The sequence below is a fragment of the Lonchura striata genome, chromosome 19 (genome assembly GCF_050655825.1).
Source record: "Lonchura striata isolate lonStrDom1 chromosome 19, ASM5065582v1, whole genome shotgun sequence".
NCBI lineage: Eukaryota > Metazoa > Chordata > Aves > Passeriformes > Estrildidae > Lonchura > Lonchura striata.
This window is the reverse complement of record NC_140721.1, coordinates 6,137,598-6,165,305: the sequence shown is the minus strand read 5'-3', so window position 1 is coordinate 6,165,305 and position 27,708 is coordinate 6,137,598. Positions and strand designations below refer to the sequence as shown.

Below are 27,708 nucleotides of genomic sequence, written 5' to 3'. Positions count from 1 at the left end.
TCTTTTTGCTGGCCTCCAGCTGGTTTTAAAGCAAGCTACAGGCAGTCTTCTCCCCAGCACATCAAACAAACCACACTGTTTGGAGCTGGGAGTGAGTGTAACAATTGTGCCTGGTCACAAAATTGGGATGAAATCCGACATAGGCATTTCTGATCACTGGGATCTGGCTGTGCACAGACAGCCTGCATTCATTTGCAATATTTTACATTGCAATATTTACTCTCAGGCAATGCATTCAATCCATAAGCTCATGATGGAAATGCACCTTCCTGTCCCTCATGGCTCAGAAGTGGAGGAAACCCCAAAACCAAAGAAACAAGCAAGCTCATCCAACCAAATCCAACTGGGAGCTTTGAGTCACAAAAGAGGAATTGCAGAGGGATTCACAGACGTCTTCCTGCTCTGGACTTTATGTGGAAGGCACCCAGATGACCACCACGCTCCAGATTTTTGGCTGAGTGCATTTGGATTAAAATTTTAATGTGTGACCATGCATTTGGAGTAAAATTTTCATGTGTGACTTCAATGTGATTTGATTTTTAGTAGTTCAGATTGCTTTGAGAAATGATTTACAGAACCAGCAGTGAGTGGGTGCAGGAATTTGTATGAACACAGGGATTTTAGAGGGGAAGAAAACAAACCCCAGGTGAAGATGAGGTGTTCAGATGCTGTGATGTGCAGCGTTCAGAGAGAGCTTGCTGGGAGCACAGAGTTCATGGCACCATGGTGAGGTGTCCCATTCATTGTGAGCCTGGTGAAAGAGATGGAAAGGCAAGGGCTGACACTGCAGCACCTCATGATCAGGTTTAAATGATATATAATAATAAATAAGGCAACTGAGCAACCTGGCAGTTGTGGGATCTGCTGCCCTAACTCTAAAAGTCAGCTAAATGAGCTAAACAGGCAGAGCCTTCAGGCAGCAGAGAAACATTTCAGAAGCCTCAATGAGGTGAGATGAATTGCTGCTGGCTCCTTTCAGCCTGGAGGGGTTTGCATGGCAGCAGGGACAGGAGGGGAGTAGGAGGCTGCCCCTCTGCAGAGTGGTGCAGGACTGGAGATTGATGGCCGGGCAGTGAGAGATGCAGCGAGCACAGGCAGGTGGCAGAAGGCTGCCGTGAGAAACTGGGAGTTTTAGATAAATTTCCTCTCTGAGAAACACACACAAATGCTGGTTTGGGTTGTTCTAGAGAGGCCTGGGAACGACAGCAGCAAAGCTGGTGCACTCTCAATGCCAGTTTTCCTCCTCTTGAGCAGGAGATGAAGACTCTGCAGCCCAGAGCATTAATTTTGCTGATTTTCTAATGTGGCTCCAAAGGAATTGGTAGAAAGTTGAACCTTGTTTCTTTGTAGAATCATAAAAGGGTTTGGGTGTGAAAGGACCTTAAACTCATGCAGTTCCACCCCCTGCCATGGGCAGGGACACCTTCCACTATCCCAGGTTGCTCCAAGCCCTGTCCAACCCAGCCTGGAATGCTTCCAGGGATGGGGCAGCCACAGCTCCTGTGGGTACCCTGTGCCAGGGCCTCCCCACCCTCACAGGGAACAGTTTCTTTCCAATATCTACTGTAAATCTACCCTGTTTCAGTTGGATCTTATCATCTTTTTTTGTGGCTAACAGCTCTGAGATGGCATTAAGAAGTGATAAGAAAGTTCCAAGTGGCCTGTCAGGCCCTGATTTTGGTCACTGCTCCTAAATGTTCTCTGCAAGCACATTCTTCCCCTGAAATCAATGTGAATCCACTGTTCTTATTGTGGGTGGGAAGGTTTGTGTGCAAGGGGAATAATTAACATTACTTCGTGGTTCAGTTGAGGTGTTGGGGCTGGGCTGGACTTAATGATCTTGAAGGTATTTTCCAATGTAGTGATTCTGTGATTTCTGTGAATACTTTGGGTTTTAGAGTCTTATTGGAATGAACTCCTTCAACTCCCCTTTTGGCTGGATGTACCTTCAAAAAGCTGTGAGTAGAACAATATGTCCAGTGAATCTATCCACAAAACCACAGGTCACTGAGTTCACTGATGGAAAATCAGGAGACAAATCCCTGCTCCTTCACCAAGGATCAGGGAGAAATCACTGCTGGAGTCTCCCTTGGTAGCAAATACTGGAATTGCTGAGCTGAGCCTCTTACCATAATGTGCTCTCTATGCAAAAGGCAGCAATGACAGAGCAGTAGAGAGGCACCCACGAAAGCAGAACTCTGTTTTAAGTAGTTTATTCCACTAGCAGCAGGAAGATAACACCCAAAAAGTCAGATTTAAATGTCTAAGTCTGTCCTTGCTTAAGCAAAGCGGCCATCAGGAGTTCTGTCAGGAATTAAGATATATATGAAAGCAAAATAATGGTCTCAAGTTTTGCTTTTAGGCTTTTTCTTCAGTGTTAAGAAGGAAAAAAAAAATAGCTTCATCCTAAACCAGGGTTGAAAATAGTTCATAAAAAAAGGTTCACCTTGTCCAGATCTTCTAGGGATATCTTAAATTAATGGAGTTTGGACTAAAATTAAAGTTTCCTTGCAAGACTTCTGTCAGAGTTATATTCCAATGAATCCAATCTTCTTGGTATTGAGAAAATGTCTGGAATCTCACTAAAATCAAATAAAAGAAGGAAGATATTTAGAATTTTAATAACCCCAGTGAACAAATATATCTCCCTCTCTGGCTGCTAAAGAAGATACTGAATCTGTACATGTGGTTTTATTAAAATACAAGCGATAAGAGAAATGGAAAAGATTATAGGAAACAGACATATATGCATGAAATACGTTTGGCAAAAAGGGAAGGCATGTCAGTTAAATAACAGATCAAGAAGCCATGTAAAATGGATTTGTAGAGCTCAGTATTAGTTACTTATTTGCATTTATGTTCGTTGGTAAGTCTGACTTTAGGAAGGGCTTGGAAAGGAAAAGCTCCATGGTCCAGTCTGAAGGGATTTGCATTGTTTTGGATGGAGAAGTGGCTTGGAAGGCTTTCTTCTGCCTTTTGTGGGGGTGAAAAGTGGAAGCTGGGCATAACAGGAGTGAAATCTCTTACAAGCCTCCTCCTGCTCCCTCAGTTTGGTAATATAATCAGCTGTCAGTTTAAAAAAATAATTAGCTGTATTTCAGTTCCCATTTGCTTTTTAGTGTTTCCCGGAACAGTGAGAGCGACTGGATGTGATCTAAGGTGTAACAGTGAAAATGTGAGGGAATCTCAGAGGAGCAGCTGTTCCCTGCTGCAGGGCATGGACCAGGTGTTCCCAAAGAGGTTCACCTTTCCTTCCCTCCTGTTCCATTCTCCAGGGCCTGCCGTGATTCAGTGCCTGTGACACAGAGCCACGGAGCTCCTCTGCATCCCTGCTCCCATTGCAGTGACATCCCCGCCTAGGGCGGTGACAAAAAGATGACAATGAATGTGGTGTTATCCTAAAATTGGTCTGTGCGGCCCTCTGTGGAGGAGACAGTTTTGGAATGTGAACTTTGTCCTTTAATCCAAACACGGCAAAAGTCTGTCTCTGCCATCCCTCTCACCACATCTCAGCTGTCTTTTTGAGGGAAAATGTTGACATTTGGTACGTGGGCATTAGGAATATCCGGGTGCAGAAAAACAAACGGGAAATTTGTCATTTCTAGTGCAGATTGCCCAAAGAGTCATTTAACAGCCACCAAAATAAAAATGTGTCAGAGATTTCCAAAGGCACTGAGGAGATGCTCATGCTCATTTGCTATTAATACTAATGAGAAGTGAGTGTCCAAATCACTTGGACAGGTTTTGGAAAATCTCAGCTAGATACATGTCTTCCTGGAGGAAATTACATTTGACAGGAGGCTTGTGATGCAGGGAGAAGAAGGGCATTGGAGGCCACGCTCTGAATCCATTCTCTTTCAGTTCAGAAATCTGCCAAACGTGTGTTACACACAGAGCTGGTGCCTCCACCTCTATTCTGCTGGCACCTAATAGAATAGCCTTTATTTTTCTGCTTGCTGCATATGCTGTTAAATTAGATAGAGGTATTTGCAAGGTGAATGACAAGTGTAATTGGCTATAAATGCTCCATTTAGAGAGATTGCAAACTATGTTTAAGTTACACCCAAGTGCACCTGTACTTGAGATGCAAAGTCATTCAGCTCCCACAGCACCTTCATTACAACCATACTTCATCCTCCCACACAAATAGATTCTCAGGAAAATAATTTCTCCCCAAATGTACATCTGCTACGAATTATCCTGGCATCATTACACATGCCAGGGTAGTGAACACAAATCTCATCCTCTGGGGTGGTGCTGATTGAAAGATGACACCTAATTCTGGAAAACAAAGGAAATCTAAAATAAAAGCTTAGCAGATATTTTTTGGGTGGAGTTTGTTTTAGAGCATTTCCCAAATTAATTTGTCATTTCTCCTTGCCGGGAGAGGACTTTTTTCAAAATTTTAATTGAAAATTTTAGCTGTGAATACTTTAGAATGAAATTGAAACCACAATTTATTTTTTTTTTAAGTGAAATTGTCAGGCAATGACTGTTGCTAAAACCAGAGATCATTGTGATACCATTCTTTGAGACATCCAAAGTAATTTCAGAAAATCATTGATGTTTTCAAGACAGACTATAAAAGTTTATTTTTTTATTTTGCAAAGTCTTCAAGGCTACTGATTAAAAGGCTATTTTTGAATGCAAACAGCATTTTATTAAATGCTATTTATTTAAATATAATTTATTTAAATACAAAACACTTTCAGTCCTGCAAAGGAACACTTGTGACCAGGAAGAAAATGATGCAATTAACTGATGCCTACCTTGCATTGCCCCCTTGGATCTGGGCTTGGTTGTGGGAGTCCAAATCACTGTTTATTCTCTTAACAGCCAGGAACCTTGCAGGCTTCCAATTCCCAATTTCTCTTCTCTGTTTATTCCTTGTTCTAGGTGGTAGCTGGGTATGACTGGAGAACAGACAGGGCCGAGCAGCTTGAACTTCTTTTTGTGTCCCAGAGAATCTCTGTTCTTCAGTACAAAGCAGTCCCAGGCTGCTGTGCACTTTCCCCAGGTCCTTTCAAGCCACATCTGTCATATCTGCACTGCACAGCTGCTCTGGCCTGGTGTCACACATCCAAAGTGAAATGAAAGAAATTTCTTCACAAATCCAATATTGGTTGTGCCCTGCTGCCTGCGGTGTGGGGCTGAGCTGTGCCTGATTGCAGATCTAATCTCACCCTGATACCTGAGGAGCAATAATGACACTGCTTCATTCCCTGGTCCTGCCCAGAGAAGCTGAGGGATCTTTTTAGCTAAAGGAAATATTAGCTAAGTTAAATATTAGCATTTCTTGGGCTTTCCACAGCCCAATTCCATATTTTGGAAGGCAAGTGGAAATTCAGTTACAAGGTGATTTCTGCAGACCCCAGCTCTTTGTCTGGGCGCTTCAGCACATTCAGGAGTTGTCATCTCTGGGTTTTAACAGAGCTCAGGAGGCACAGACAAACCTCTGCTTGGAGGGAAATTCTACTTTTTAATGTCACAGGACCTTTCTTACTTTAGTGCTAAACTGTCTTATTTCTCTTTGAATCTTCCCTGAAGTAGTTCTGTGATGTTCCTCATTGCCGCGCTGAGGGCTAGATGTGTAATTAGTGACTTGTATGACTCCCAAAAGCTGCAGACTAAACCTTAATCCAACCTTCATGTTGATCACCCTGCCACATCACTTGAAAGCATTTATGATCAAGGAACTGCAATCCTCCGAGCCAATTCCACATTGGAGATGACTTTTATTGGGGAGACGGGATGTTAAAAAAAAATTAAACCGGTGCTCATTAGAAACTGGAGATATAAAAGTCTCCAGAGCCAGACTGTGAGTGCCACTGCAGAGCTGTTTATGCAGCTATTTATGCAGGGAATAGCTCCCCTGGGATGGGCTTTTTGCTGTTGCTTCTGCTCAAAGACCCTGCACCTCGATGCCAGGCTGGAACCAGGGATTTGGGTTCCTGCAGAAGTGAGTTGTAATGATGGAAAAATGCTGCCTTTCCCTCTCTGGAGGGTGCAGGGGGTTGTCACACTGCCTCTGTCTCACTTGTGGTGCCCCAGGGCATGGGAAATGGGATATAAACAAAGCCAAAGCAATGCAGAACCTCTGACCTATCTGCAAATGTTTCTTCTGGGACTATTTGTTTCTCTAATTCCTCAGAGCACGTCGGGGGAGGCCGATTTATTGCTGCCTGGGTTATCTTATCCCTGTCCTTTCAGTGAAATGGAGCTCCTTTTTCTTTCTGAAGGGTTTTGGGCATGAACTGAGGAGCTGCCACTCAGCTTTGGTGTGTCTCCAGCCACAAAACTCCACATTCACTCTTGCTGTCAGGAACACAAGGTCCTTTCTTGCAGGGGGAAAAAATCAGGGCCCAGCCTGTCCCTGTCCATGGGGTACAGCTGTTCCAAGTAGAGGGGCTTTGCTCAACTCAGGAGGTTCCTGCTGGCCCCTTCTCCAGAGAATTGCTGCCCCTTGGCAAAGCCCAGGCTTCCCTTCCCTTCCCTTCCCTTCCCTTCCCTTCCCTTCCCTTCCCTTCATTAATCCAAATCCGGAATCTCATTAAAATGCACAGGAGTGAAAACAGCAGAGCACATTGATACAAATACATTTAACACACCTTTTTAAAGAGCTTTTTTTGCCTTGGTTGGCATCTGCTGTTGGTGTTTTGGGGAAACAACTCCATGGGCACCATCCCCCACACACAGACATTTCCTGTCTGACCCACCTGCTGCAGGTGAAACCCAATTAACTCAATTAACTCATGCTGTTCTAAATACCAAAAGGTCTTTTGCCTGGGGAGAGGGGTGTGGTTGTGCTCAGGTCAGAACTGGGCGTTCTGTTCCTGCAGATGTTTACCCCTTAGGATGGGAATGCTGAGTAGTGCTGTTGTAGAACCACGCCTCTCTGATCAGTGAGTTTTCTCCAAGCCAGCTCTAATTGTTTTATCTGGATCAGGATCTTTTCCCTCCTCGCTCCCAGGGGTATTTTTAGACTATTTGGCAAGTCAGTGCTGTGCCAGGACCCCTGAAAATCTCTAGGCTTGGGGAATCTAGAGGGAAGGGGGATGGGATCTGCTTTGTGAAGGGGCTGACAGCTCTTCTGAGGTGCTTAGATCTATTCCATCCTAATGAGAGTTTCTTATCTGACTGAGCTGCAACTTTGCTTAACTGCTGTCCTCTTTTGAAAACCTGTGTTAAATTACTGTGAGACAATAGTTCCTAAAAGGCACTCCTCTAACCTTAGTTTCTCCACTAAATTGGATGAATCTAGTGAAATGTCTCTGAGAAACAAATCTTTTCTAAGCCTGCACTCTATTCTTCTTAACCTCTCTGCCCTAAACAATTTCTGAGACAAGATGAATGCCAGCCTGTGATGATCATTGTACATATATTCCACTTAAGCATTCACTTGGCTGATAGCCTGGAATAAGTCACTGTTGGGGGTTAAACAACTTCTGGGACTATAGATGGGACCTCATTATGCAAAGTGAGGAGAGTTATCATTGCTGCAAGCAGCTGTGTTCCCTCCACAGAAAGTACAAGAGCTGAGGTTACCTGCTGTTGGAGCCTCTCAGCTGAAATCTGAAACAAGTGAAGTAACCTCTCTCCCACGGGGACCTTCCACACTTTGTCTTGGTTTTGCTAATTTAGGATACCATTTTCTGCTAGGAAATGTAGGAAAGGAAGGTTTCCACTCCCTGTAAGGATTATGTCGTTGCCTTGAGATGCTTTGAATTACAAATGTTACCTCAAATCTGGTCAGGACTAAGGCACTGCTGAGAGCCACACCAAGGCTTTGACAAACATTTCAAATCAGAGGCTTCCCATTTGAATTTCAGATGTGCCCAAGGCTCTGGAGCACCAGAAGGCAGTGCCTAAACACGTGAGGTGAATGATCCAGCCTTTGTACATCTCTGGGATAACCAGCATGGCTGTTTCCCTAGAAGTGTGTTCCTAAAGTGATCTCCTCCTCCCGGTGTATTCTCCATTTCATGGTATAATTGAACCAGCTTTGGAAACTCCCATCTCTTCTAGGAGTGTTATGAACTGAAACTCCTTGGATTCAGGATCCAGGGCTTTAGCAGACCCTGCTGTGGGCTATCAACAAAGACGTTGTTGGAAAATAATACAACCAAGAAAATAAACCAAAAGCAGTTCTATTAATTCATTAAATAATCTTACTAGATCTTTTTTTTTGCTGATAAGAAGTTCTCTTCCAAAGGCAGATAAGAAGTGTGCCTAGCCAAGTTTATCCTCAAGTGGGACTGGGAGAGAAATCTGGATTGTTGGTTTGGACTTCCACAGTGAGGGGGAGCTGCTTTGTCATGTTCAAAGAGCCACAAAATGATTAAAGATTCTAAACTTTTATGCTGCATACTTAAGTGTCTGTGGCCTAGAAAAATCACTAAACCAAGTAACTTCTTTTTGGACCCATTTGAAATGCTGAGGTCTACAGGCTGGATTTTGAAATCTCAGTGAAATGCATGAAGTCAGCTTAGATTAAGAATTAACTCACCTGTACTGCGAGCTTCGAGTTGGCTGGGATGAATAATGAAATGATTGGATCACACTTTCCACACAACAAATGACACTCTCTGTGCTTGGAATTCAAAGTGGAATAGGAAACTTTGGAAAAGGAAAAAAGGAAACTTTTTTAGCTGAGCCTTGGTCTGCTCCGTCTCACTGCATTTCTCTGTGAGCTGTCTTCGTTCTGAATTAAGTTGAATTCCCAGTAGATCTCCAAGCTGGTGGGGTTGTGGCATCCTGAGTTTGCTTTCAATGTCCACATGTTGGATTAAGCCCTTTTCAGTCCCAGAATGGGGCAAGTGAGAGGTGTTTTAAAACTTTTTATTCTATTTTCAGTCTCATGAGAAGGATGAGACAATACAGATATTGTAATTCACACCACCACAATCAGAAACCAACTATTTCCTAATTACAATACATTATAAGCATTTCTTGGTCTATCAGCTTTTGCTACACCAAGTTGTAAGTGCCTTAAGGCCAATTATCTAAAATTACCCCATGTGGGTCCCACTACAATGCATTTTTCATAGTTCTATTTCTTTAAAGTATCTAGTCTTATTTGCAAAGCCATCCTTTACAACTTGTTTCTAGCTCCATTTCTCTCTCCCGTGTTGTAGTTACTGTGCTGGGCTGCTCCTTCCTCCTCTGCATGCAGAACAAGCCCTGAAAAGCCATTGACCAAATGCTTCCAAGCAGTGCCAGATTCTCTCAGGACTGCTATGGAGCAGAATGTCACTGTGTGCTCTGGGCTTTGCTCATAAACATGCTGAGCTGCGTGCTGGAAATGCAGGATTCATTCACTGATGGATTGCTCACTGCCTGCATGGAAATAGAGACGGGGAGGGTGCTGCCAGGACCCTCCAAAGGGTTGGGTAATGTCAGGGAGCTTTCCCTACAAACGCTGGGACTCTCCTGCAGGTGGGGTGGCTGCCAGGGCTGTTCTGTTTTCCACCCCCAATGGGATCCTTCTGCAAGTCCTCCTCAGCCTGGCCTTGCTTCAGGGCAAACCCCTGTTTGATCAAGGTGTCCTTTACCCTTTTAGGACCCTACAGAGGTTGCTACCTGCTTCTCACCTGTCCCTGGAGCTGCTGCATAACTGAAATCATCAAGTTGTTCTTGCAAACTGTTCCCCCACTTCACTTTAATACTTCAAAGAATTACTGGACCTCGTAATATTGATCTATTCACTTCCTATCCTTTTACAGCTGCCTATATAATTTCTGATCCTTAAATCTGACAACTGTGTCCCCAAGATGACTGTTCTTAATGTTTAAATGATTACTACCTTCCATCAAAACAATCTAGCATTAAAGGTGGAAATACAGTGCAAAAGCAGTAAAATAGCGTTTCTATGGATTAATTTCTGACTACCCTCTCGGTATAAAACCAATGTCTCGAATATAACTTGATTTTAAACTAAAAGTAGATCAAAGCTCTCTAAGCACGAACAAGAAATCACCTGGAAATAGTGCAGCTACAAGGGAAAGTGCCCAAATTTTGTACATTTCATGTATCTGGAACGTCATTGAAAGAATTATTTCAGAAAGAAGGAGAGGTTTATGCTTTTATGTAGATATCAAAGACACAGAGGATTCCAAGAGTGCTAGACAGAGCAATTAATGCACCAGGTTTTTCAGTAATGCCATTTCTTCTCTGTTGAGCAATACAGTGTTTAAACATTATGCTAAACTTTTTTAGTGGATATGTGTTTCCATGCTAAAGCATTGCATATAATTTGGGGCTACAACTCCTTATAAATGCAAAGAAAATTTCCAATCTCCCTCTCCTGCCTGCTCTGCAGACCACCAAAGAAAGTACTAATGCAATTTTAATGTATAGCTCTACCTTTTCCTCAAGCTCTGGGACAAAGATTCCCTAAAGTGCTTTAGAACAGAGGTCAGGCTGCATTTCTAACAGAGCTGTGAGGAGCCTCTGCTCTGTAATAGAAACCCCACACTCTCCATCTGCACAGCCTAATCCAGCTGGGAAGCTGCTGCTTTGGGAGGAGGTGCACATGCTAGATGCTTTGGAGAGCCAAATTTCCAATTTTTCCCCTGTTGCAATGTCCTTTTTCTGCAGAACCATCCCTCCCACATGGGAGGTGCCTTAAACAACAGCCTGAGCTGCCTGCCACGATAAGGAGCCCTCTGCCAGGGCTGTGCTCCACGTGAAACTCTCACAGCCTCTCTCCATCTATTCAGAGCTCTCTCCCAGTGCACTCCCCAGAATTTCTGGCTTTTGGCTTGACACGTTTGTGCATTTCTTTGTTAGCTCACCCCTCAGAGATGCCCTGATCCAGCCTTGGTGGTTTGCTCAGGCTTCTCAGAGCAAATGTCAAGTGGCTTGGAACTGGCTGTCTTTTAAGTAATGGTAAAACAGGCATGAAAGTCAAATGCAGCAGCTTTTTGAATCTGGGCAGCTTGCTGAGTATGAGCTTCTAAATTTCCGTGCTCTGAGGCAGGTGCTTTTTAGCAGTGTTCCTGTTTAGCTGCTAGTCAAATCTCCAGACAGTTATGTGATAAATACCTGCCAGTCCTGCATCCATCATCCCAAATGTGCTTGGATTGTTTGCTTGTGCAGATGGAGCGTGTTGCGTGTTTGCATTTGGTTCAGACCACATATGCCACTTGTCTGATGCTTATATTCTATGCAAAGAAATGAGATTTGAACCATTTGTATTTCCATGGCACCTTCTCCCAATTCCTTCTTTTCCTCCCTCTTTTCTTTCCGAGATACATGACCTCTATACACCTTCATTTTCTCTCTGTTTTCACCCCATTCCACCAAAGGTGCTCCACCTCTGCAGACAAATGTTTCAAAGACAAGAAAAGTGAGGGACTGTAATTCACAATTTTTAATGGAATTCAGTGTAATGTCTGGAGAATCACTTACTGAGACATCTTTCCTCAGATTAAGATGAATTTTTAGTGAACAATCTGGAACGTATCTGGCTCACCTAGCGGGGCCAGGCATTACAGTAACACAGAGATTTTGGAAACTGAAGTGCTGAGACAATAGTGGGAGTTCTTCACTGCGAGTCAGTCACAAAAAGCGTAACTTTGCTATCAGGCCTGTTACTTAAAATGTTATAAAACCATCTTTTCTAAGTGCTTAATGATTTTGGGAGCTTAAACTCACACCATGCTGAGTTTACAAACAATCTTTCGATTAATCTCTTTCAGGCAAAGCACTGATGGGTAAAGCTGAGAAACATCCAACAGGCAGATCTCAGATTTAGGACTGATGGTCTGAAATCTGTCAGGGCAGGAAGGTGCCCTGTTTGTGCTGCCCTCTTGCAGCATAAACACCGTGCTCAGCTTTTCCAGAGGAGGGCTCAGTGGGAATTTGTGTAATACAAAGAAGAATGAATTTTACAGGTTCTCCCTTACAACAAAAAGGAGTTCACCGAGATTTATCAAATGTCAGGTGAGTAATTCAGCTTGGAAAAGCTGGTTAAGAAGGCTGCAGCTTTGAAGCAGAGGGTCAGCGTGCTGAACACTGCTGTTGGCACATTTCAGTGACCCTGCCTGAAACTTCAGCTACTGGTGGCCACTGAAGTTCTGCAGGGATCAAACTCTGCCTGCACGAGAGCTTTGCAGTGTGGCAGAGAAAGCCAGCTTCAGAAAAGCTCCTCCACTTGCCACCTACTCTCCTTTTCCACTGCTAGAACTTTCCTGGCAGGGTTTCCAGGGGAGCAGTGTAGCAGGGTTGTGCACACAGCAGCACTAACAGGGCTCTTTTCCCACTGCAGGGCTTTTTTTGCACCCCTTTTTGGCATCCTGGCTCACCCTGCGAGGGCAGAATCTCAGTCACCCACTTGTCTGAACTGCTGAGAGCTCCTGCAAAGTTCTCCTTAGGGCAGACTGGCAAAATAAAATCCTCTCTCATCTCTCAGCTAATTTATAGATGTCGTGTTGTTGGGGCTGCCCTGGTGTTGTCAATCTTGTTTGAAGCAAAACATGAGAAATTGTTCTTTGCTTTGCTGCTGAGGGGGCTGCAGGATAGAAAAAGGCAACTCAGCAGCTCGTCTCCTGCCTTCCATGTGTAACCTGCCTCTTGGAAGTGTCAGAGTGGTGCTAAACCATTATTCTCAGCCATTATTTCTTCCTTGTTCTGGTGGTAGGAGAAGCTTTTGCAAGAAACTGCCACTTGAGCCTTCAGTTTGCAAGAACAGAAATACCTTTATATAAGGCATATAAAAACCTTTATATGAGGAGGGAAGGGAACCTGCACTCACTTTCTGGTGGGAGAAATTTGCCCCTCCAGCAACCTTGCCTGGGTTCTTTTAACAAGAAAATTATTTCAGTGCTGTACTTCAGCTGTGGCCACTTCCTGCCTCTTCAGATTTTATCTTTTTCCTTTTGTATTTTTTTCTCGATCACTCTTTAACGTGTTAGAGAAGATTTTAATTTCTTTGTTAGTCTAAGAATGAGGAATAGCACAGAAGGAGTTGGTAGCAGAGCAGAAAACTGTGCTGTGGTCCCATCTTTCATCAGATGAGTTTCAGGTGCTAAAGCAGTAATGTGATGTCAAAATACCGAGCAGTGAAGCATTAGGATGATGCATCTCAATTTGTTTCAATCCTCTGGAAGCTGAAAGGAAATCCCCTACTACTTCAGATCCCATCATGAAATAATGGCATCTTCCTCTTCTGCCTCCCTCCCTGCTCCCTGGGGGAGAGATCATGGAGGATTTAGATAACCTTCATTCACGTGGCATAATGATATTGTAAGGGAGAAGATTTTTAAAACAAGCAGCAGACAGGCCTGGGATCAGGCTCAGCTCAGTCTCCTTGTGAGAGAGTTGAGGGGATGGGAAGATGGTTCTGTTTTTGGAGAAGTGCTCCCCATTTCTGCTGCTTTCCCTACTCAGTTCAGCTCCCTCAAGGCCCGTGACGCCCAGTTTGTCCCATCTCCTTGATTCCTGGCTTCTGAGCGACTGAAATGTGGAGGAAGAGAGAGAAGAGCAGCATGACTGGGTGACCTGACAGGCTCCCAGCCTGAAGAGCTGTGTGAAAGCCCCGAGCTCTGTTCCTCTGTGTGACCATTCCTTCCTGGACTCCTCCATTTGCTCCTCAACCTCAGTGTTCAGCACATGAGATGCCCTTCTCTCACAGCCTGTTCTCTCTCCTGCTTCCCTGGGATGTGGCCAGGAATGAAAAACAGCCTCTCCTGGGTTTTGGAGGCTGGCAGATGAGTCTGTAGTGCTTGCAGTGCTCTGGGCAAGAAGAAGTTCCTTTTGATTAAAGCTGGGCTGTGTTGGTAAACCAGCAGTGGATGAGGGACAGCTTGAAACACTCCGATCCTCCAGGACTAGATAAGCATAATTGAGTATTTGGAATTAGCAAAACTGCAAGGATCAAAGCAATCTCCTGGATGGATAACTAGATCAAAGGAGAGACTTTAAAAGGAGAAAACATGGATGTTAAGTTCTCCATCTACACTCTATAAATACAAGATGCCAGCGGTAAAGAGGATATAGGAATAAAGGGAGATTTTGCACATTTCTTAGCAGGAAATAATTTAGTGTCTGACTAGTTTGATTTTAAATTATGATAAAGTAACAGGCACAAAACTCCAGCACAAACAAGGTTCTCCTTTTAAAAGCTAAGGCTGAATCCTTATTAGGATATATAATGAAATCATAACTTCTTCCATAAATTTACATGAAAGAGCAATATCATGTTTCTGCTTGAAGAACAGAAGTTATCTGACCACACAACAAACTGCAACATAACAAAAATCTATCAAGGACTGTTACTTGGTCTCCATTTAAATCACTCCCTGACATCCAGATAGAATCAGAGAATACAGATTTCTCTCCAAGCACAAGGGGCCCAGCAAAGCATACAACAGATTGGAAACGTGACTGCTGCTTGTTTTGTGTGTGGCTGCTCAAGGAATGTGGCATTCTGGATGAAAAATCAAGATGAGAATCTGCCAGGTTTGCCTTATCTTTCCAAGGGGAAGATGATGGCTTGTTAATATTGGTTTGTCTTATCTGGAGCAGCCCATGGATGTGGTTGTCCTGCTTGTGGATTGCCTGTGATGCTTTGAGCAGGGTACTTGTCCTGTCTGTGATGCTTTGAGCAGGGTGTTTGTCCTGCCTGTGATGCTTTGAGCAGGGTGTTTGTCCTGTTTGTGGGTTGCCTGTGATGTGAGCAGGGTGGAACTGGGATGGGAGCTGAGCTGCAGCCTCAGAGCAGGAGTGTCTGCAGAGTCCCTGTGCTGTGGAATGAATTCTCCTGTCACAGCCTGGGGGATTGAACTCCCACGCTGACATGTGCTTCCTGCTGCAAGGAGTGCTAATGAACAAATACTTCTGCAGTTAAATGAGCTGTTGCAGAGGCTTGTAAAAGCAGATTTCTGGGAGGAGAAAATGAGCTGAGCAGTGCTTTGTGCAAGAAGGAAGTGCAAATGGTACATGTCTCCTGTCATCCTTACCTCACTGTGTGTGTGTGGATCTGGGGGTATTTAAAGGATTAGGCAGCTCTGAGGTTCCCAGTGATGGACTGGACTGGAGGTTCTTCCCTGAAATCCTTTTGTCAGTCTGGCCTCTCAGGCCTGTCCCGTATGGATGTGAAGATCCCCTGACAGTGAAATACAGAAGAGCTGGGTGTTAGGAATAAGATTGACTTAACTTTTGTTAAGAGAAGAGGCATTTAGAACAGCGTAAATGTTACCTCTTGCTACAACTGAGCTCTCTGCCTGAGGCTTTCCTTCATTACACTTTGGATGGGAGACAGGAAAGAAGCATCCAAATGAACAGCCAGCACTGCCGTGCTTGGCTCCTCTTCTTTTCTGAGCAGATAAAGCTGTAAGGAAAGAAAACATCTTTTATTGTGCTCTGCTCTTTCTCCAAATTCTGTGATCAGTTAACTGCCAAGCACTTTCCAATCCAACCAAATCAATTTGCAAACTTTCACTAATACTATCAGGTAATCTGCAAGCTGTCTGCTCCCTGCCTTCTTGGAAGGGCCATTAATACACAGGATAATGGATACCTCAGGGGAACCAGACATTAAGTTTAATTATTAATGTTTACAGAGGCCTTGAGGCAACTGAGTGCATTTACCTCCGTGAGGATATTGAAATTGCATTACTGTAATTTCATCTATCTCCCCATAGCTGGCAATCAGAGTTGGGCTGGAGCCTGGCTCCAGATGAGCTGTTCTTAGCCTGGATTGCAATAAATAAAGTGTTCCTGGGAATTGCTGGGCTTCCCATGCTGTCCTGTTAGTTTGTGCTGGTGCTGGGTGAGGCACGTGGGACTAATCCCTCCTGACAGGCTCCTGTGGTCTCTGCTGGATGTGCTGTGGGTGGGCTGTGGGTGCTGAGTGCAGGGGCACCAGGCTGGTGTCACATGAAGTGCTGATCCTGCTCTGCCTTCTGAGGATGCCACGGTTTGTACAAAACTCTCAATACAACAACACAACCCCCAAAGAGCCTCTGTGAGTGGAAAGGGTGGATCCTAAAGGCACATGCAACCCAAATCCCAGCCCTGCTCCTCAGGGGTATTCACTGGGGATATCTCACACACATGGTGACAGTGAACTCAGAACAGCCTCAATCCAATCAGAGTCTCTGATATGGGTGCATCAGGCTCCACCATAAACCTGAGAAGCTGGGATTTTGGTTGGCAGGTCCTGGGGAGCAGTGTGCATGCTCTACCTCTGCAGCTCACAAGTTAATTGTGTGTGTTCCTTGAAGAACCTCCCCTTTTCATAGGTTTGCCTCTAACTTTTCTTCCCTTCTTTCTGCACATTCTGCAGTTTGACCATTCTCTCCAGAAGCCCTGGCTCCACTTTGTCCCAGAGTGTGTTCCCTGTTCTCTCAGCCCATGTGTCTGCTGCCTCTGAGATTTTCCCTCTCTGCTGCTTTTGTCCCATTTCCCTCAGAGTCTGTTTTCCTGTGGAGATTTCTCCTGTTCCAGGCCTGAGCTACATCTCTTTGGGGTCAGAGTGCTGGGCTGGGGCTGACCCTACTGCTGCTTCAGGACAACACTGAGCACATCCTTGTGCTGGGACAGTCCTGGGACATTTGGGCACAAAGACTTTAGCACAGACATCCTCACATGTCAGGGAAACCTGGGTTGGGTATAAGTCACATTTGTTGGCCCCAGCTCCCATGTTTGGAAAAATTTTTACCAAGTACCGAAATGTTTAAAATAGCATTAAACAAATCTGCCCTTCAATTTATGAGTGTTCATGCCCAAAGAGTCTGGTTGGGAAATGTGTTTAATTCCTAAAGCCATTGCTTTCCACTCAGAACCTCTTCACTTTGGACAGGTGAACAGCTATGCTGAGCTGCTTGTCTTTCATCCACTCTCCTGAAGATAGGTCTTATCTGGCTGCAAGGTGTAATTTGTTTGAAACTGTCCTCACTCATCAATCCCAACGATGTTAGCTCAGTGCTTAAGCCAGTCCTTTTATTAAGTTCCAGGGGTTTTGTATTCCACAAGCCAATTGTGCATTATTGATAAAGTCTTGAGCAGGGGGATTACTTGAGCCATGAGCTTTCTGGCACATTAGTCATACCTGAGCTGTGCTTTTCAGAGGGAAAACACAGGGAGCTGCTCTGCCCTTTAGGTCTGCCTGGCTCTCCTGTTCCTCTGCAGCTCAGGGCTTTCTGACTCCAGGCAGAGATGCAGGATCACAGCAGGGAGGTGACAGTTGTCGGAACTCAAAATGTCCCTCAGACATTTTGGAGGTTCCGGGCCCAGGTCAGAAGCATTTGAGACCCTGTCAAGCAGCTGGAAACAGCTGTGATTTTGGGTTTGAGCCATGGAATGATTTACCAGCCTTGCAGGAAGAACAAGAAGTCACACAAGTTTGGATATTATAGTAGAAGTAGTCACAAAATAAAGGGAAGAATTTATTAGTGTTGTACAGGGTGGTTTTAACACCTGTACAGGGGGGGTTTTATTTTGTACATGGGGGTCAGAAGTTCTAAGATGGAGGGATTTGGGCCTGCCCTGTCCTCCCTCTTTCTCCTTCCTCACCTCCATGTTCTTGGTGATGTTGGCACTCACAGATTGGTTTAGAGCAGAAAGGCACCATTTAATATAGGTAATAGGCATTGGGGGAAAACTGTGAACATGTAACATGTAATGTACCATATAAAAGATAGAAAAGCACCATTTAATATAGGTAATAGGCATTGGGGAAAAACTGTAACCATGTAACACATAATGTACCATATAAAAGACAGCAACAGCCCTGGCGGGGAGAGCAGAAGCAGTCGGGGTCAGAGAGGATGTCAGGGTGTGTGTGTGCCTCTGCCTGAGCTGTGAGCAAACCACAGCAGCCCGAGGAGAAAATCTTTTAGATAACTTGCAATAAACATCCATGAGACTGAACAACAGAAGAATACTGAGCCTTTCTTTGGAAGCACGGGTTGGAGGAGGGATTTTTTCACCACACCAAGCCACCCCTTGACCTAGGCTGGTCTTTGGCAGCAGTGAGCACAGGGCACGCAGAGCTGTGACCTTGCTGGTGAGAGCTGCAGTGCCACAGCAAGGCCCAGCAAGAAGAGCAGAGCAGCTCCAGTGACAAGGACCAGGGCCTGAAATCACACTCCAAGTGCCAGTGCCAGGGCAGGTCTGGGATTGTGGAAGGAGCTCCCAGCTGGTCTGTGAGTCAGAAACAGTGTGCTGGAGAAGAGAAGCTGATAAGAATTGCCTTTGTGCCTGCAAGGAGTTCCACCAAGGCTGTTGGTGTGGAAACTGAGGAGAAGAAGAGATAAACGAGGGGTCTGCAGTTAAATTTTGGCAGAAAAGAATGGTGGAGACCACCTTGCTCCAATAAACATTATGTGCATTTATTGCGGCCAATGAATAAGTATAAACTTTGTGAGCAGGTATAAAAAGACAGCATGCTGCTAAAATAAAGAAAGAGAAGCCTTCTGAAATCCATAGTGTTCTTTGTTTGTTATCACTGTCTAAACAACAACACAGGATCATGCTGGGAAGTGACTCCAGCTGGTCAGGATGGGACATGGCCAGGCAGGGGCACTCTGCTGGATCCATGGTGGCACCTCAGCAGTCCCTCAGCTTGTCCCTTCCCCACCCTGTGGGGTGGGGAGGGGTGCCAGGGCACTGCTGTGCCAGGAGTGGGGTGTTTGCCATGGCTGCAGAGCACCAAAGACACCTCATCCCTTTTCTGGGGCTGGACTGAGGTGCCTGGGAGAGAGGAGAAGGGAGAAAGGAGAAAGGAGAAAGGAGAAAGGAGAAAGGAGAAAGGAGAAAGGAGAAAAAGGAGAAAGGGGAAAGGAGAAAGGAGAAAGGAGAAAGGAGAAAAAGGAGAAAGGAGAAAGGAGAAAAAGGAGAAAGGAGAAAAAAGAGAAAGGGGAAAAGAGAAAGGAGAAAGGAGAGAAAGGGGAAAGGAGAAAGAAAAAGGAGAAAGGAGAAATGAGAAAGGAGAAAAAGGAGAAAGGAGAAAAATGAGAAAGGAGAGGAGAGAAAGGAGAAAGGAGAAAAAGGAGAAAGGGGAAAGGAGAAAAAGGAGAAAGGAGAAAAAGGAGAAAGGAGAAAGGAGAAAAAGGAGAAAAGAGAAAGGAGAAAAACGAGAAAGGAGAGGAGAGAAAGGAGAAAGGAGAAAAAGGAAAAAGGAGAAAGGAGAAAAAGGAGAAAGGAGAAAGGAGAAAAAGAAAAAAGGAGAAAGGAGAAAAAGGAGAAAGGAGAAAGGAGAGAAAGGAGAAAAAGGAGAAAGGAGAGGAGAGAAAGGAGAAAGGAGAAAGGAGAAAAAGGAGAAAGGAGGGCAGGGATGTGCTGCAGGAGCCTGCAGGGCCACAGGTCTGTGCCAAGGTGTGGAAGTCTACCTGGAGCTGTGGAGGAATCCCAGTTTCCTGTGTGGGGAGGATTGCAAGGTCTTTGGTGCACTCAAGGCCCTGATGTGTGACTCCTAAATGACACATTTTCCCTATGGAGTCTTGGAATCCCTGTGATTTTCACATAACAGTTATTTATAAGTCTAAGAAATGGGAAACCAGATCTTTTACCCCCGGATTTCAGCACAATGACCATAAAGGCATTGAAACTAGGGAGAGCCTTGATCTACCAGCATGACTGGTAGGTGTGTGTGGGCTGGTTAAAACCAGGCTATGTGCAGCCTTGCACCTTCCCACATCCTTCTGGAATCATCTTCACCAGCTCTGCCATTACAGACCTGCTCACAAAACAGCATCAGCCAGAAAATGGAAACCGAATTAAAGCACTTCTTGTCTTTGTTGCAGAAGAAAAGAGACTTTTCTTTCTGCAACAAATTTATGTCTTGGGTTTTCCATGACTACTTGATATATTTTTTAACCACTGTAGAACTGCCAGAAACAAGGTATTTACAACCCCACTGTGCAACTCAAAATAGACTTGGAACTAGTTGGTTCTTTCCTCTGAGGGTTTCTCAGTGTGGTTTGCAAAACTGTGCAGTGAAGTGTGACCTGTGCTGGCTGGTTTTGCTTTCCCTGACTCGTGTATCATCACTTGGGCAGGACAGTGATGATGGAGGGATGGTGCTCAGAGGATGTGCTCCTGCAGGGGATGTTAAAGCACGTTTTACAGTCACACTCCCCGTCCTGTTCATGTTTCTTGTCACACACTCATGGCTGCAGCATTGCCTTCCAGACACACCATAAAGGCTGGAAGAAAAATGTCCCCTCTGTTTTTCCTTCAGGCTCTCTCCTCTCCTGTCAGCGAAATAAAAAAAAAATTTAAATTGCATTTTTCTGTGCCATGTCTCAATGGACAGGATTAAGGCACAGCTTCTTTTTAGAAATCATGGGGAAGGGTGGGGTTGGTGTGACAGGAGAGCTTCCCACTTCATTTGGGGGGCATCTTCTGAGCTGCTCCAGCAGAGCTGTGCCCTGTGGACTGAGAGCGTGTCCTGAGCCCCAGACACTGGGATGTCACAGGGCTGAGGGGCTGCCTGGTCCCACACCACACGCCAGCCTGGCTGCCCAGTCTGGGGCTGCATCCCAGCTCTCCCACCTGCTCTCCATGAACCTCTGCACTTGAAACTCCTGCAGACGCCCAGGGGGGTTCTGGAGCCTTTATTAGCTGCAGCTCTGACAGGCTGACATTGCTGTCACAATTCACATGCTAAAAGGCCTTTTACTCCCCCTCCCTGCTATAGAGGGCTGGTTTTATAAACCTTATTAGAGGCTCATCTTGCAAAACCCTTGGGGGCTATTTGGCTTGATAAAACACCATATAAATTGGAGTGGCTGTTGATTTTGGAGTCCTTCTTACGAGACAATTGTGTTTCCAATTAGGGATTTCCTTCTCTTACATGCACAACGTGTTTTTTTTTTCCTTTGCAAGATGGCTTAAAATGCCTGCCATGTGCTGATAAGCTCTGTGCTAGACCTTTTGTCTTCTCCTGCTGCATGTGTGCAGGCCAAGGTGCACAATGGTGAGGTAGAAACAACTCCCCAAATCCACTGCCAGCCATAAAAAAGCTGATCCAGGACAGTGCTTGTTCTCTCTCCCCAGGAGCTGTGGGGATGTACAGAAAATTCAGTAATTCCGATGCTTGTTGAACACTGCCAAATGTGGAATTATTTGGTTTATAGATGGCCCCAGGAGGGTGAGAAAGTAGATTAGCAAGGCAGAGGGCAATGCCAGCTGGCTGCTGTGGGCATGGGGTTTTTTTGGGAAGAGGCCTGGCTTTGGGGGGGATCCCAGGGGAGCAGGAGTGAGGGACAGGAGGTACTGACAGGCTCCCAGGCCAGTCCCACCCTCGTCAGGAATAACTGCAGGAGCACCATGAGGTTTCTGGTTGCCTTTTCTTTACTTCTCTTTGCCTCTTCATTTCCATCATGAATTAGACTTGATCATGTTACAGAGTTTCCCCCATCCCCTCACCACAAAAAGGTACAAGAGAAATAAAAAAAGCCCAGTTTATCAGAGGATATAATCTCTTGGGATAACATGAGTTGTGACCTGGGGGCCTGAAGTGTTTTCTTATCTGTTAAAAGCCTACAGCTGCCTGGGAAGTAGAACTGGCTGATGCTTGCAGATTTTGAAGGCTGGAGGAGAGGTGGGTAATGTTCTGATCCTTTTTAAAAAAGAGCAGGAAATAAAGTTTACTCTGGAGTCTGTAACATGCTCCAGCACTCTTGTCCTCTGGTACTGGCCTGTGCTAAAAGCACATCAATAAATTTGCTGATGCTGCTGGTAAGTAACAAGATAATTACCAAGGATGGGGAGGGGAAGAGAACTAAAAATCTGAAATGGTAGTTAATGCCTTTCCCATTAAGTTACCAGCCTTAAATACATGGCTTACTGCACCTCTAACTTTCACTGCTATAAAATGGTACAAATTGCAGACTTAAGAGATCATTAGAAAAATACACAACGGATTTATCTTCATGAATAAAAATGATGCAGCACAGAGCTTTTTCTTTTGTGGGTTGGCAGATGCAAGTCAAGACAAGAAGGACCCTGTTCCCAGGTAGTGTTTAAGAACAGCAAATCCAAAGGTTTGTGCTGTCTGTGTGGTTAAAGCTGTGTCTTAACCTCCTTGATGTAAATAGCTCTTAAGATAAAAGATGAAGCTCTTCCGAGAATATTTTGCCTTTCCCTGGTGACAAATCAAGGAAATGTTTTGTGCTCATTAAGTCACTGTCAGCAGGTCAGCCATCTCAGGGAACTGATTTAGAAGCTCTTAAATAAATCAGCTCTTCTTCTCACCCCTGCCCATCCCTCACTCAAATCTGTACCTGCCCGGAGGTGCTGGTGGGGCTCTGGGTGCTGTGACCTCCCCTCACCTCTGGGCAAGCTCAACCTGCTGCTCCCAGCTCCACTGCAGGGCAGCTCCTGCAGCATGAAAAGGGAAGAAAATATGTTCCCACAGTGGAGGTTTGGGTTTTTCTGCCCTTATGGTACTGGTGGCTGTTCAGGTTTCAGACTGCATCCAAATTTCTGACAGGGAAATGTCGCCCTGATTCTTAAGATTTTCTAAAGCCTTCTGAGTTTACATTTCTGTTAGAAAACTTTCCCACATATTTTCTGTGAACAACATATTGTTTTGCATTCCTTCATGGGGGTGGAGGAAGTTAATATACTAGTAGTTTGTCCAATGTCTTTGGAGAGGTGGCCCATTCACTCTCCAATCCACTGTCACCTTTGGAAAAGTATAAAAGTTGGAGTCAGAAAATAAACCTTCTTCTTTTTTACGTTGCCATCACTGTGGCTCGTGTTGTGCTTTCTCGTGTCCTATAGCAACAGGGAAACTGTGCAGGGTCTCATTCCAGAATGGTTGAAGTATCCTGGTTATCCTTGTTCTCCCTAGCATGTCTGCAAGCCTCACTTGTGCCTTATTTCCTCTCTGCTGGTGACAGAATGTGTGTGAGCCCCACGTGTGCTCGCTGGGCTGTCTGCAGGATGGAATTCCACAGCTGCCCTGGGCCTGGCTGCCCTGCTTGTGGCTCCTGGGCTGTGCTGGTCTCCCTGTCACCCCAGGGCAGGCCCAGCAAGCATCTGCTGGCAGAAAATCCCCCCTGGCTCCTGGCAAGGGACACTCAGAGCTTCGGTCTTAAGGCTGAGGGGGCTGTGCAGTCACCTACAGGGACCCCAGGCAGCATCAGGAGAGGGAAGGGTGTCACAGTGAGCTCATGGACACTCTGTGCCCCCTTCCCCATTCCCTGTGACTCTGATCAGATAACCCTGGACCCTCCTTCCTGCCCCAACGGGGCTGCTGGAGAGCCAGGGAAGCCCACCCTGTCCAAAGTCTGTACAGACCCCTGACATTTCCTGTTCTGCTCTTTGGCCCCACTCTCCACATGGACACCACAGAATAATGAGAACAAAACCAACATATTTTGAAGTAAGAGCCTCTTTTGGAAATCTTTGCCACCTCCTGATATTCCTCCCCTCACAGCCTTGGACCTCTGGACCAGCCTGATATTCAGGGAGCTGAGGAGGGGGGAATGTCAGAGGGGTGAAGAAAGGACTGTGTCAGAGACCTGGGGGATTTGATTACAAGGCATTAACCAAGCATAAATTCTTTTATCATCATTAACGTTTGCAGTGCAAAGCTGATCAGACCCAGGAGCTTTAGACCAGATCAGAGCTCTGGATCATTTGGCCATTACAGCTTTTGATACTGAGCCAACTTCATCCTATCTCTTCGGCTAACAAGAATCTGAGAGGCTTTTGCTCCGTTTCCAAAGCGGATGAGATGTATCACCAGTGCTCCAGATTTCCTTTTCTCCCATTTCCTAAACCAATAAATATTTCTCATAGATGGGCCTAATGGTCTAAGCATAACCTGGCAGCTCATGAAATATTTCCTTGCTTTAATCAGAATCCTGAAGCAAACAAGGAGGGAAATAAAAAGCCAATAATATGCTTGGTTGTGTGCACAAAAGTAGAATGAAATATATGAAGCTGGTAATGGCTCTGCTGTCACATCTTAAAAACATTTGCTTTGACTTGCATAAGTGTCAATTCAGCTTCCACTTGACACATTATACCATGGATAAAGCTGCTGGCTTTTAAAATCAGGTCTTTAAATGAACATAGAGATACTCTAAGTAGCTACTCTGTATTGTTGGGTAATGATGTATGTAGCAGAGAAAGCTTTTTCTCTAAAAGCTCAACTTTTAGGCTGTAATTTTTTTTTTTTCTGCTGTGTCTCTGCATTAGAGAAGGAGCCCAGAAGCACATCCACTGTCATGATTAAAGGCAGATCTCTTTAGCCAAGGTCACAAGTTGGACATCTTGGCCATTTACTGGGGAGGTGTGTTCAGCCAGGCTTTCTTCCCAGCTCCTGGGCAGCCTGGCTGGGAGGAGAGCAGAGGAGCTGGGGGCTCTGTCCTGGGGGAACAATTGCAAATCTGTCAAACCTGTTCACTGAACAGGTGCTTAGATCTCCTGAAAAGCAAGTTTCACTCCCTGCCCCAAGCCTGAGGTCAAAGAAATTTGGTTTTCTTACGCAGAAATATCTTTTAGTTCCTCCGCTGGGATTCAAATTGACCAGCAGCCTCCTACCACCCAGAGAACTTTCTGAACTCTCTCCCCAGGATGACTGAGCCAAGCAAAAGCCTCCTGTCTTCATCCTCCACCCTGTCTGCCCTCTTTACCCGCCATCCTCTCATCCTCCACCTTTGCCTCCTTTTGGTGCTGAACCTTCTGCATTTCCTTTCTGTCGTGCAATCTGACAGATCAACAGAACTTTTGTCCCACTGAGGTCACACCTGTCCTAGGCTTGCCCATGTTTTTGTGCCAGCCCTTTCTCTGTTTGCCATGGGAGCACGTGGCAGGCCTTAGATCCCTGCCTAACTGCACCACTGGCCCTTCTCTGGCTCTGCTCATTTCCTTCACAGTTTCACTCTGTTTTCCTTCTGCTAAGTTTTTCCTTTATCCTTTCCTAGAACATTTTAGGTTTTCTAGTCCTCTTCCCATTCCACTCCCTCTGCATCACAAGGAGTGGTCTCTGTGCTGATGCTCTGCTTCCATTTCTGCTTTTGCATTGCTCCTGCCTTGACCTGAGTCCCTCCTGGAGGAACAATCCTCCTTCCAGAGGAGCTCCAGACCTTCATTCCAGCTCCTCCCTGGAGCTTCCACAGCTCCAGACCTTCATTCCAGCTCCTCCCTGGAGCTTCCACAGTTCCAGACCTTCATTCCAGCTCCTCCCTGGAGCTTCCACAGCTCCAGACCTTCATTCCAGCACTCCTCTTTGAGCCACCTCTGCTTTCCTTCTCTCTGGGCTGGAGAAATCCTACTGAAGGGCACTCCAGTGCTGTGTCCTTTGTGTCCCCACCTGTCAGGGTTGCAGTGTCCACATCCATGTGCAGCTGGGTGAATTTTGTGCTATTCCAGATCTCTCCTGAGCAAAAACTCCAGGCAGGGAGCTGCAAGTTAATGCACCTTGCTCTGGGCAAGGCAGTTTACCTTACAGCTGCTTCTCACGACTTCACAGCCTCTAATTTTCTTGTCGTACTGCCTTGAACTTTATTTACTCTGGGGACAATTGGAGGAGATGGCTTTGAGTGCTTCTCAAACACTGAACAGCAAGAGCTGGGCTGGGATGTGTGAATTGCTGAGAGCCTTAAGTGACAGCTGCTGTACTTGTGACCCTTGGGTGAGGAAATTAGAGGCTATGAAACCTCTGGAAAGGCTTTCTGCCACATTATTTACTTTGCCCAAGTTCCCTAAGGCTCGCTCAGAAATGTGCTTCTGAGCACTGCTCACATGTTTACAGTGCAATGGAGTTAAAGGCACTGGGGATTTGCCTTGCTGCTGGAAAAGCTGGGTGGGAAGCCAGGCTGCCTTGGAGGCTTTTTAAACAGGATTAGAGCTTTTCATACTCTGAGAATAGGAATGGGAGGGCTTTTGCCACACTGCTGTTTGATCAGTGGGAAGGGGTTTCCATGCCCAGGATTAGCTGCTATCCCGCTCGAGGGGCAGCCTCATGACGTGTGGGAGGATAAAGAGAGCTGGACTTTTCCAGTGGTATTTTTCTCTGTAGGCAGCTTTAGGATTTCCAGACTGAGCCCTCTCCTCTCAGAGAGGGCAGCAGTCCCTAGAGAAACAAGAGGGACCGAGTTCAGAGAGGCTTTAAACAGGAATTTTGTCTTTATAATACAAGTCCTCCTCCCTCTGCAGATTTTTGCATCTTCTTGGAGGGCTCCAGGTAACTTTTATCACTTTTCTGTAGATGGAGAGGATATTTCTCTTCCCAGTCAGAAATCCTGGGGAGGATCTTCTTTTCCTCCATGCTGAGAAATGTCTTTGTACTCAGCATCATGTTGCAGCCTCCTTGGGAAGAAGCTTTCCTTGGGGAATGTGCTGGTAACCAAATTCCAGGGTCAAAGCCCTTTCTGAACATCAGGGTGGTGTTTCAGTCTTTTTCCAAACCAGCTCTGAGGGAGTGAGTTTCCTGGATATTCCTGGTGCCAGATTTATAAAATAAAATCTGGGAGATGGAGGCTGATTCCCTGCCCTGCCAGTGGCTCTGTGACCTTGGATAAGTCCTGATCATAATGGAGGTGGCTGAGATGTGAGTTTGAAATGTTTTTGTCAACAAAAAGTAATTGCATAGGCATAGGAAAAATAAATAAATAAGTGATCCAGGAAATTCTGTAATTTTTTTTTAAGCTACCAGTACCTGGAAGAAAAAAAAAAAATCAAGGAAGCTTGGCTGGAGTCCCTATTCACTTAATCCTTTTCTCCTTGACAAATGCTGCAGATTCTGTATGCTGGAGGATATTCTTCAAGAGAAGCCTGGCTGTTAGTACATTAAGAAGCAATTTAATATTGAATGCACACTGAAGAAGCAGAGCTCTTGACTAGAAAGCAAACAGGACCAGAAAGGGGATACAAATAAATAGAACAAGCACCAACCTTTTCCCAAGTCTCACCTTAAATTCCCTTTTAAATAAAGGTAAAGCTGATTCCAGCATTTCCTGCTCGAGGAGCTCTGCTGCTTTATCACTGCAGAGATGCAAAACAAGCTGAGCTCTGGAACAATCCTCAGGTGCTCTGGTGTGTTGCTGACATCCCTGTGGCCAGGGTCCTTCTTCTCCTCTCAGCACAAGCACTGCTGGGTGGGATTTTTGCTGTCCTGAAAAGCCTCAGGTTTTCCCTACGATTTTCTGCTGCCTAATTGTTAGCTGGGATTTGCTGTTTTACTTTAGAGCATATGTTTCCTGCGAGGTGGTTTTCAAACAGGGTGAGGTGAGTGTTTGCAGCACAAATATTGAAGCTGGCTGTGTCAGCTTCAGAGAGAAGGGAACATCTTGGCATTGCTTGGCACGTTGGCATTGCTGAGCTGTCTTGGTTTGGACAGACACGTGTTTGCTAAGGAAGGCACGAGCCTCCCCTGAAATGGAAAAAAAATAAACATAGACCCCCTCTTTCTGAATTGTTATAAATTTGAAATTAAGGGGGGCTCTCAGGCAAAAATATGGGAGCAGGGATAACAGTTCTTTATGAGGGAAGAAAATAAAAAAATAAAATAAACAATGCAGTGAACCAAAACAACACTGACAGAGTCAGAACACAACCTGACACCCTGTTGGACAAGGTGTTGGCAGCAGTTTAATTGGAATTATGGCTGCAGTGCTCCTGGAGTGTCAGGTGTGGTTCTGTTGGAGCAGTGATCCTGTAGGAAAGGGTGCAGTCTTCCTCTGAATAGGCAGTGGAAGAGGCAGCTGTTCCTCTGGGACATCCAGGGCAGGAAAAGCCATGCTG

The 27,708-nt window shown here is 45.3% G+C and overlaps 1 long non-coding RNA gene across 1 annotated transcript; it reads right to left on the bottom strand.

The window, feature by feature from the left end:
• Nucleotides 1-1,517: 1,517 nt before the first annotated feature.
• On the bottom strand, nt 1,518-27,588 carry LOC146765781 (uncharacterized). Its single transcript, XR_014949573.1, has 4 exons — nt 26,877-27,588; nt 15,200-15,331; nt 4,770-15,106; nt 1,518-2,582 (listed from the first exon to the last, which is right to left on the bottom strand). It is a non-coding gene; the product is annotated as an uncharacterized LOC146765781 (long non-coding RNA).
• Between the last annotated feature and the right edge of the window lie 120 nt (nt 27,589-27,708).